This window comes from Saccopteryx leptura, chromosome 2 (genome assembly GCF_036850995.1).
Source record: "Saccopteryx leptura isolate mSacLep1 chromosome 2, mSacLep1_pri_phased_curated, whole genome shotgun sequence".
NCBI lineage: Eukaryota > Metazoa > Chordata > Mammalia > Chiroptera > Emballonuridae > Saccopteryx > Saccopteryx leptura.
The window spans coordinates 125011106-125021028 of record NC_089504.1 but is presented as its reverse complement, the minus strand read 5'-3'; the positions used below and the strand labels follow the sequence as shown (position 1 = coordinate 125021028).

General features: G+C 34.0%; 1 pseudogene; it reads left to right on the top strand.

Annotated features, from left to right (window-relative positions):
- Positions 1 to 1769: 1769 nt before the first annotated feature.
- Positions 1770 to 2215, top strand: LOC136393112 (large ribosomal subunit protein uL15-like; annotated as a pseudogene).
- Positions 2216 to 9923: the final 7708 nt, after the last annotated feature.

Genomic DNA, 9923 nt, shown 5'->3' with positions numbered 1-9923 from the left:
GTTACATACACAAGAATTTGAGATACAAATAAAAATAAATTTGTTCAACCTCATAGTTAGAGAATATCTTAGCTATTTGTTTCTTATTCATTTCCTTTGCTGGCATACTCATGATCGTATAAATAACCTACTATTCACAAATCTACAGTATCTCTTCAGTCTTTCCCATTGACAACACTGTATGGAAAGAAACTTAAAAGGGAGAAGGTTAAAGAGAGATGTGATATTAGCGGAACATACAATTAATAATGTTAAAATGTTTATGTTACAGTATAGTATAATAAAATACTATTCTGAGTGTAGGTCAAGTTAAGGATTGCAAGCTCTAAAATTTGCCAAACAAAGACAAAGAGGATTTTGCAAATTAAGTTGAAATTAACAATAGTATGGTGGAATGTCTGTAAAGGAGTTATGAGTCCTAGTTATGCCAATTAATACCAAGTTGACATTAGGGAAATCATTCAAAACTTATTACATACTCAGCTTAATGATTTTGTCATTATTTCTCTGCCTTTCCAAATGAGATTACATTGCTCATTACATCATTGTTGCCGTGGCAACATTAAAAATTTTCATGTTTTTACATATGTGTATATGTATATGTGTACCTATATCTGTATTTATATCTATATGAGATACTATACACCCACTGGGATGACTATAATAAAATAAAACAGAATATAACATTTTCACAGGTTGGTGAAAATGTGAAGAAATTAGAACCTGCACACATTGCAAAATGGTGCAGCTGCATTGAAAAATATTTTGACAGTCATCAAAAATTAAATTTAGAGTTACTGTATTATCCAGCATTCTACTCCTAGGTATGTACCCAGGAAAATTGAAAACATATGTAAACACAAAATTTGTACAGAAATGTTCATAGCCACATTATTCATAATAGTTAAAGGTGGAAAGAACAATCAATGTCCATTAATTGGTAAATAAATTAAAATCTGTGGTATAACCACACAATAAAGTAACACTGAACAACAAGAACAAAAATGAAATACTGAGACATATTACAACATGAATAAACTTTGAAATTTTATGCTAAGTAAAATAAGTGAAATATAAAAGCCCACTTATTGTATGATTTTATTTATATAAAATAGACAAGTCCAGAAAGACAAAGAATAATTTAGTGATGCAAGGGGCTGGGATGGAGAAGGAAATGAGTGACTACTAATGGTTACGAGTTTTGGTTTTTTGGGGGGGGAGTTGATAAAAATATCTCAAAACTAAATGTGATGGTTGTATAAATTTTTGAATACACTGAAAGCCAATGAATTGTACATTTTCAAAGATATTCTATTTAAATTTTATATCAATGAAAAAATTCAATTAATATGTGGATTTTAAAGTAAAATGTAAATGATAATCCTCATTGTAGATGCTTTTTAAAAAAGTTATTTTTTTGAAGTTGGATTTGAAAAAGAAAAGAGACATCAAATCTCTTTGCTTATAGTATATTTTTATTAAGCACAATAAACCATGTATGAATGAAAAGTAAACCCTAAAATGAAAGAATATATTCACAACTGAAGAAAGGTCCATATTTACAATAAAATAAAGTTCCCACATATCAATTATAATAAGCCAATAACCTTATTTAAAAATGGTAAAGAGACTTGCACAGAAATTCTCAAAAAGGATATATAAATGGTCAATAAATATAATTTAAAATTCTGTCTGAGTAGAAAAAAAAGCTTATTTCTTACTAGAAAATTAAAACAAAGAGCTCCTCCTCTTGCATATTAGATACCAATATGCCACCTTGACTGAGAAAGAGCCAGAAACTTTAGGGCCTTGTGAACCACAGACAGGGCTTCCTGGGCAAGCACAGGAAACAGCCCCGAGGCCAAGGTAATGCTGGTGTCTTGTATCATCACAGGATCAACTTTGACAAATAACACTGAAGTTACACCAGAAAAGTTAGTGTGAGGCATTACCATTTAAAGAGAAATCAGAACTTCTGCCCAACTCTCAACCTTAATAAGTTGTGGACACTGGTCTCTGAGCAGACAAGGATAAATGCTGCCAAAACAAGACTGCAGCTGTTCCTATCATTGAAGTGGTTCAATCAGGCTACCACAAATTTCTGGGGAAGGGGAAGCTCCCAAAGCAGCCTGTCATTATGAAGGCCAAATTCTTCAGCAAAAGAACTGAGGAGAAAGTTAAGGGTGTTAGTGGGGCCTATGTCCTGCTAGCTTGAAGCCACGTGAAGAAAGTTCATTAAACGCTCACACACACACCACACACACGCAATTAAAATAAACACAAAAATTATGTACTATTAGTATAGAGCAGTATAAATAGAAAAAAATGGTAATATCAAATGGTAGCAATTAGAGCATTAACATATCTCCTGCATTGTTGGTGGAAATTCAAGTTGGCACTTCTAGTTGGAAAACTCATGGCCATTATCTAATAAAGATAGACTTATGCACATATCCCAGCATCTACTTCTTTTGTAAATTTTTTTTTTATTAATTCATGTTTAGAGAGAGAGTAGAGTGAAATATAAAGAAAGAAGAAGGGGAGGAGCAGGAAGCATCAACTCCGTCTGTGCCTTGACCAGGGAAGCCCAGGGTTTTGAACTCAGCATTCCAGGTTGATGCTTTATCCACTGCACCCCCGCAGGTCAGGCACATCTACTTCTAAGTATCAGTTAACATAAGGCAAGCCTCTGTGTCGCAAAATACATAAAACAAGAATGTTCATAGCATTGTTCTTTCAACCCAAAGTTTATTGATTGTTTTAAAATCAATGACATTAATGAATAGCATAAAAAATAAGACTTCATCTCACCTTTATACTGCTTACAAATGTTACCAGATGAAAAATTATTAATTTAATTAAAATACATGCAAATCTAATGTATGGTGTTAGAAGCCATGGTCTTGATTGAATTTATAGAGAAAGAAGTATGGATCCATTGAAAGAGGGCATGGATAAGAACTCCTGACGTGCTAGGAATGTTCTAGATCTTGATTTGGGTTGTGGTTTCACAATCACTGAACTGAACAAATATTATTTCTAAATTCTTCTGTGTTGTACCTAATATACTTTTAAAAATGCATGCCACTAAATAATATATACATATTATTATATATGGGAATTGTTACAAAAAAAACATATCCAAAGTTATGTTACCTTTAATATATCACATACTCATAGCATATTAATGTTTTACATATGTATGATGTAGCAAATATATATATATTTATTGCTCATAAATACAAAGAAAGTATCTTATTGGATGAAATAATTATTAGCAATGCTTACCTCTGAGTATTGGCTTAGAATGGGGAATATAAACAGGGATTCTTACTATTTGCCCCTGAAATATTAAAATTATGTTTTACTTAGATCACTCATGTATCACTGTTATCATGTTCAAGTGTAAAATTATAAGTAATATTAAACATAATTCTTTTCTCATTAGTATTTTCAGAATTAAAAGGGTTAAATCATATCACTTTAACTTGAGAGAGACCATAATTGCGGAAATGCTCTATGGTAAAACAAATAAATAAATTAGTCACCTGTTTAAAAGCAAATTCAAACAACAAATGATATTAAGCAAACAATAAAATAAAGTCTGGGTAATAATTTCTATTCCTACCTCTTTACTTTCTTAAATATGGAAACTTTAAAATCTCAGCAATTTTCATGGTATGAGGACAGGGGAGTAGCATGAAAGTATTCACTCATAAATCTGTTTTTTAGATTTTTATACTTCAGTTTTATATGATTCTACACCAAATCTAGGTGGCAGAGTTGCTACACTTCATTTTTTTTTTTTTTACATCAGTGAGCTTTTATACTTATCTCAAAAGTAAAATCTAGCCATATTCAAAATTTCAAAACATTTTTCAGTGAGATTCTTGTTTGTTTTTTTACTTAAATAAGCAATGCCTATGCATATCATGTTCCTTGGCACTATTCTGCAATTACTAAAATTTTCCTCTAAACAAGAGTTGCTGTTTTTCAATGCATTTAATTATGTCCCAATCAGTTTTATTTAAAGCTACATGGACAGCAGTTCTTTTTGGAGTCTTATGAATTAAATTTAGAAACAAGATTAAAGAAAAAGGAATATCTTTTGATTAAGTGCAGCATTTTTTAGGGTTTATCTGAAACTTAATTGGAATAATAGAAAAAATTCCATCAAGAAATTTTTCCATCAAGGCCATTAAGATTACTGCTACTTAAGTAAAAAAAAGTGGCCTGACCTGTGGTGGCGCAGTGGATAAAGCGTTGACCTGGAATGCTGAGGTCACCGGTTCAAAACCCTGGGCTTGCCTGGTCAAGGCACATATGGTAATTGATGCTTCCTGCTCCTCCCCCCTTCTCTCTCTCTCTCTCTTCTCTAAAATGAATAAATAAAAATAATTAAAAAAAAAAAAAAGTGAGAGTGGGAAATATTCCACCAAAATCTATTAGCCAAAGAACACTAAGAAGAAAAATTGTAAATGGCTATGGTTAGACAAGGGTAATGATTTTCATCTGAATAAATTATAATTTTGGTGTTCTTATATATATATATTGCCTGACCAAGAAAACATTCACCAAGTTTATTCAATGAACATCCATTGGCATGTATTATATTTCAGATACATAGTAAAATGTTATGGAAAAAAGGTGGGTAATTTTAAGCATCTGCTGATATTATGAGACCATGACTGTGAAACCCTTTTATCATATTTTTTTATTTACTTAATTCATTGGGATGATATTGGTTAATAAAATTGTATGTGTTTTAGATGTATAATTCTATTATACTTTATCTATATAGAGAATTGTGTTTTTATCACCCCACAACAAGTCTCCTTCCATCATCATGTATCCTCTCCATATTTTCTTCTAGCTCTCTCACACCTTGCCCCTCTGGTAATTACCCTACAATTGTCTGTGTCTATAAGTTTTTTTTCCCTTAAAATTTTCACTTTTTTTCACCCAGCCCCCTCCCATCTGACAGCTCTCAGTCTCTTTTCTGTATCTATGAGTGTGTTTCTATTTTGTCAGCTTATTTTGTTCATTAGTTTGACATATGAGTGAAATCACATGGTACTCATTTTTCTCTGACTAGTTTATTTCATTTAGCATATTTTCCAGACCCACCCATGTAGTTGCAAAGTATAGAATTTCCTTCATTTTTATGGTCAAATAGTATTCCATTGTGTAATTTTTATGAGATATCAAATATCCAGAAATGCTTACAATTTAATATGAGTACTGGTCAGTTATTCAAGGTATTATAAGTGGACTTCAAATATTTTTGAGTAAAGAAAATATAAGATGTCAATAAAGGCATCTCGTTTCTATTTACTCTTGAATATAGCAAATGACACATTTTGTGCTGCTTTGGTCTTTTATATTCTACTTTATTTTATATTCTATAAATATTTTCTCTTTTTAATTTTTTTTACTATCTTAAAATCCACCATGGTAGATTACAAAAGTGTTTACACATTTCTCCCATCCCCTATGTACACTCTTCACACCATGATTTTGCAACTTCTGCAATCAAGAGGTAAAGTTTATATCTCTACTTTTCAAATTTGTACTTGACCACAAACTGATTTGGCTAGTGAGAATTTAGACACTAGTAGAATCTTTTAAAGCACTTATTCATTGAGGCTTGCCCTCTCTTTCTGTTAAGAAGCCTGGGCTATGTTGTGATGAAGAATAAACTAGTCTCATGAAATATGAGAGACCTTTCAAAAAACAGGCATAGCTGACCAAGTTTCCCAAGTAGTACTTTGGAGACAAGTCACTTGTTGACCCACCACTGACACGAATAAGCCCAGATGAGAACAGAGAATGGTCGAGCCACAAGCAAAGAATCACAAGGAAGAACAAAATTATTATTTCAAGCCACAAAATTTTAGGGTAGTTTTGTGTAGCAAAACCCAGCTAATACAATTACTTTGATTATTGCATGTATCATGAACTAAGATTTTTTATTTTATTTTATTTTATTTTACATCCAAACCAAGGCAAACCTAAACCAAATTTGCTCAGAAAACCAGGGAAATTTTTGCTTTACAAAATTAAGAAATCCAGAGATTGCTAGGTTTTTATGTAAGTTAATCAAGATTTCAAATAATACCCATCATTGTAATCTGACTGTTCTCTTTTCCTGGTTCTTATTGTCAGATATAGTCAATTTTTATTAAGGACTCCTAGAAAATTCTACTTGGGTCTAATTAACTACAGGATACAGTGATTACTTTTTTAAATCATGAACTACTGTCCCCACCTGATACATTTGGTGACATAGAATGGTCAAAAATATTTTATTAAATAAAAGGTAAATAAATTTCTGATGGTAAAAACACAAGATATTCACTAATGAAAAATTAGCTGACTCTCATAAACTTTTATCAGTGTCATGATAAACTATATGGATACCTGAATTTAAGTGTTGTTTTCTCTCAGAAATCTTGCCTAATCTATTATGTTAAGTTAGGTCCCCAAGTTATTTGTATGTTCTGTAATACTTTAATTATTTATTTGTTTGTTTATTTATTTATTTATTGTGACAGAGACAGAGAGAAAGACAGAGGGAAAGATAAAGACAGACACACAGGAAGGGAGAGAGATAAGAAGCATCAATTCTTCATCGTGGCTCCTTGGTTGTTCATTGATTGCTTTCTCAGATGTACCTTAACCAGGAGTCTACCACAGAGTGAGTGATTCCTTGCTCAAGCCAGTGAACTTGGGCTCAAGTCAGCGACCTTGGGCTTCAAGCCAGTGACCTTTGGGCTCAAGTCAGCAACCATGTAGTAATGTCTGTGACTCCACATTCAAGGAAGCGACCCCACACTCAAGCTGATGAGCTTGCGCTCAAGCTGGATAAGCCCACACTCAAGTTAGTAACCTCAGGTTTCAAACTTGTGTCCTCTACATTCCAGTCCAATGCTCTATCCACTGTGTCACCACCTGGTCAGGCTATTTTTTTTTTTCATGAACTTGGTTGATTTCTATTCTATTATATTGACAGTAAGATCCACAAGGACAAAAACCATATTTTCTTGTTCATAACTGTGACTTCAGGATACAGTAATGAGATTGGCAAATGCATCTTGTTATGAAAGCAAATTTAATTCTTTCAAAATATCAAGTTTTACTTATCACAGGAAAGTTCAAACTTAAGTTTATATTTTAGGGTTTTTCTGTCAAATATTTTTATTATACACAAAGATATAAATTTAATCTAAAAATCTAAAAGTTGTATGTTATTGTGTAGATAATACTGTTTCAAATTCAACACTGTTTTGGTATTCATTTGATTATTCATGTTTTCTATCAATTTCAGTTGACAATATTAGTATTTTAATATTGTAGTTTCACATAATCTTCTGGTCAGAAAATATGGTGATCATGATACTTTGACATTTTTGGAAACTTCTTTAGTTAACTTGAATATGGACAATTTCCATAATTGTTCCCTGGGTATTAAATAAGGTATAGTCTCCAAATATTTTTTGTAATTCTGTACATATTGTTATTAATTGGGTTATGTAAATATTCCATATTCCTATTAATTTATTTATCTATGTTTGTTTCCTTTTTATTTATTTATTTATTTATTTATTTTATTATTTTTTTTTTGTATTTTTTTTGAAGCTGGAAACGGGGAGAGACAGACTCCCGCATGCGCCCGACCAGGATCCACCTGGCACGCCCACCAGAGGCGAGGCTCTGCCCACCAGGGGGCGATGCTCTGCCCCTCCCGGGCTTCGCTCTGCTGAGACCAGAGCCACACTAGCGCCTGGGGCAGAGGCCAAGGAGCCATCCCCAGCGCCCGGGCCATCTTTGCTCCAATGGAGCCTTGGCTGTGGGAGGGGAAGAGAGAGACAGAGAGGAAGGAGGGGGGTGGAGAAGCAGATGGGTGCTTCTCCTATGTGCCCTGGCCGGGAATCAAACCCGGGTCCCCCGCACGCCAGGCTGACGCTCTACCGCTGAGCCAACCGGCCAGTTCCTTGCTTCCTTTTATCAGCAGAAATTTGTTTTAATTTTCCACTATGAAGGTAGATTTGTTAATTTATCTTTATTTTTGTCAGGTTTTACTTCTTTAAAATAATGTCATGTGGTCATGACAGTTTATACTTTCTAAATCTTTTTGATGAAAATGTATTTATGTATGTATTCTTCATTCAAAATTTATTGCCTAATATTACTATTGTTATGTAATATAGATAGAATCTTGAGACTGTTATAGACAATAATCTGAAATTATCTTTTATTTTTTTTAGTGAGAGGAGGGGGGGCAGAGAAAGACTCCAGCATATTCCCCAAACAGGATCCAGCCAGAAAGCCCACTAGAGGGTGATGCTCTGCCCATCTGGGGCTCTTGCTCTGCTCTAACCAGAGCCATTTTATAGCACCTGAGGTAGAGGACATGGAGTCAATCTTAGCACTTGGGGCCAACTCGCTCCAATTGAGCCATGACTGCAGGAAGGGAGGAGAAGAGAAAGAAAGAGAGGAAGAGAGAGAAGTGAGACAGGAAAGGTTGGAGAAGCAGATGGGTTCTTCTCCTGTATGCCCTGACCAGGAATCAAATGGATACATTTACACATTGGGCCAATGCTCTACGACTGAGACAACCAGCCAGTGCCTGAAATAATCTATTTTTAAAAAATAAAGAGAATATATTATTTCTTTAATATAATATTAATGGGTAGCAAGAAGGAGAGGAAATTGAGGTTAGTAATAACAATAGAACCTGTGAGATAGATACCCTGCCCATGTAAAACACTCATTATCTTTTTGATATGTAGTAAGGTGCCAAAAGCTACAGAATTAATATTAATATTTTAGGAAGTTTAAAGAACATTTTATTGGTTTAGGCTAGGTGTGCAGAAAGATTTTGTAAGTGTGATTTTTGCACTTGTGTGATTAGCATAAAACCAATATGGCTGATGGCATTGTGTTGTAAATGCAGAAGAGGAAGGAGACAAGGATTCTCTGACCTTCCCCCATATCTATGGGGAAAGGGTGAATAGCTAGCCAGGTACAGGAAAAAAAAGATTAAATTAAAATCTTTTCTTATACTGATGAACCATTTACAGGCATTTGTCCCTATGGAAACTACCCCTCCCCTCCTGGAAGCATGTAGTTAATGTATGTATCTCTAAACAAAAGGTATAAACTTATGCCGCGATGTCAGGTTTTTTCCACTCCCATGTATAATTAGGAGTATATAAATAGCCCCTGAACTATTTTTGGAGGCTGCACAATTTGGGCCTGTTGCCCTGTGTCAGCCATATGCAGCTGGCATATTTAATAAATTTCCTCCGTTAATAAAACTTTTCAAAAACTTATTTGGACTATGTGCCTCTACGAACACCTGTGGAATTGTGGATTAGGTACTTTATAACAGATATATATTAAGTATTCTTAGGTACTTTCATGTGAACTGCAGATATTGAACCCAAAACATATACTTGCTGCTTCTTTTTTAAAATTTATTTTTAAATTTTATTGATTGATTTTAGGGAGGCAGAGACAGAAAGAGGAAAGGAGGGAAGGAGAGAAGGAGAAAGAGAGAGAAGCATTTATTTTGTTGTTTCACTTAGTTGTAGATTCATTGGTCACTTCTTATATATATCCCGACTAATGATTGAACCTGCAATCTTGGTGTTTCTGGAAGACAGTCTAACTGACTGAGCTAACTAACCAGCAAGGGTTCTTGCTGTTTTTTTAAAAAAAGATTTTAAGGCCCTGGCTGGTTGGCTCAGTGGTAGCATGTCTGGGGTATGGATGTCCCAGTTTGACTCCTAGTCAGGGCACACAGGAGAAGCAACCATTTGTTTCTCTACCTATCCTCTTCTCCATACTCCTTCTCCTCCCTCCTGCAGCCATGGCTCAATTAGCTCCAGTGATTTGGCCATGGGGACTGAGGTTGACTC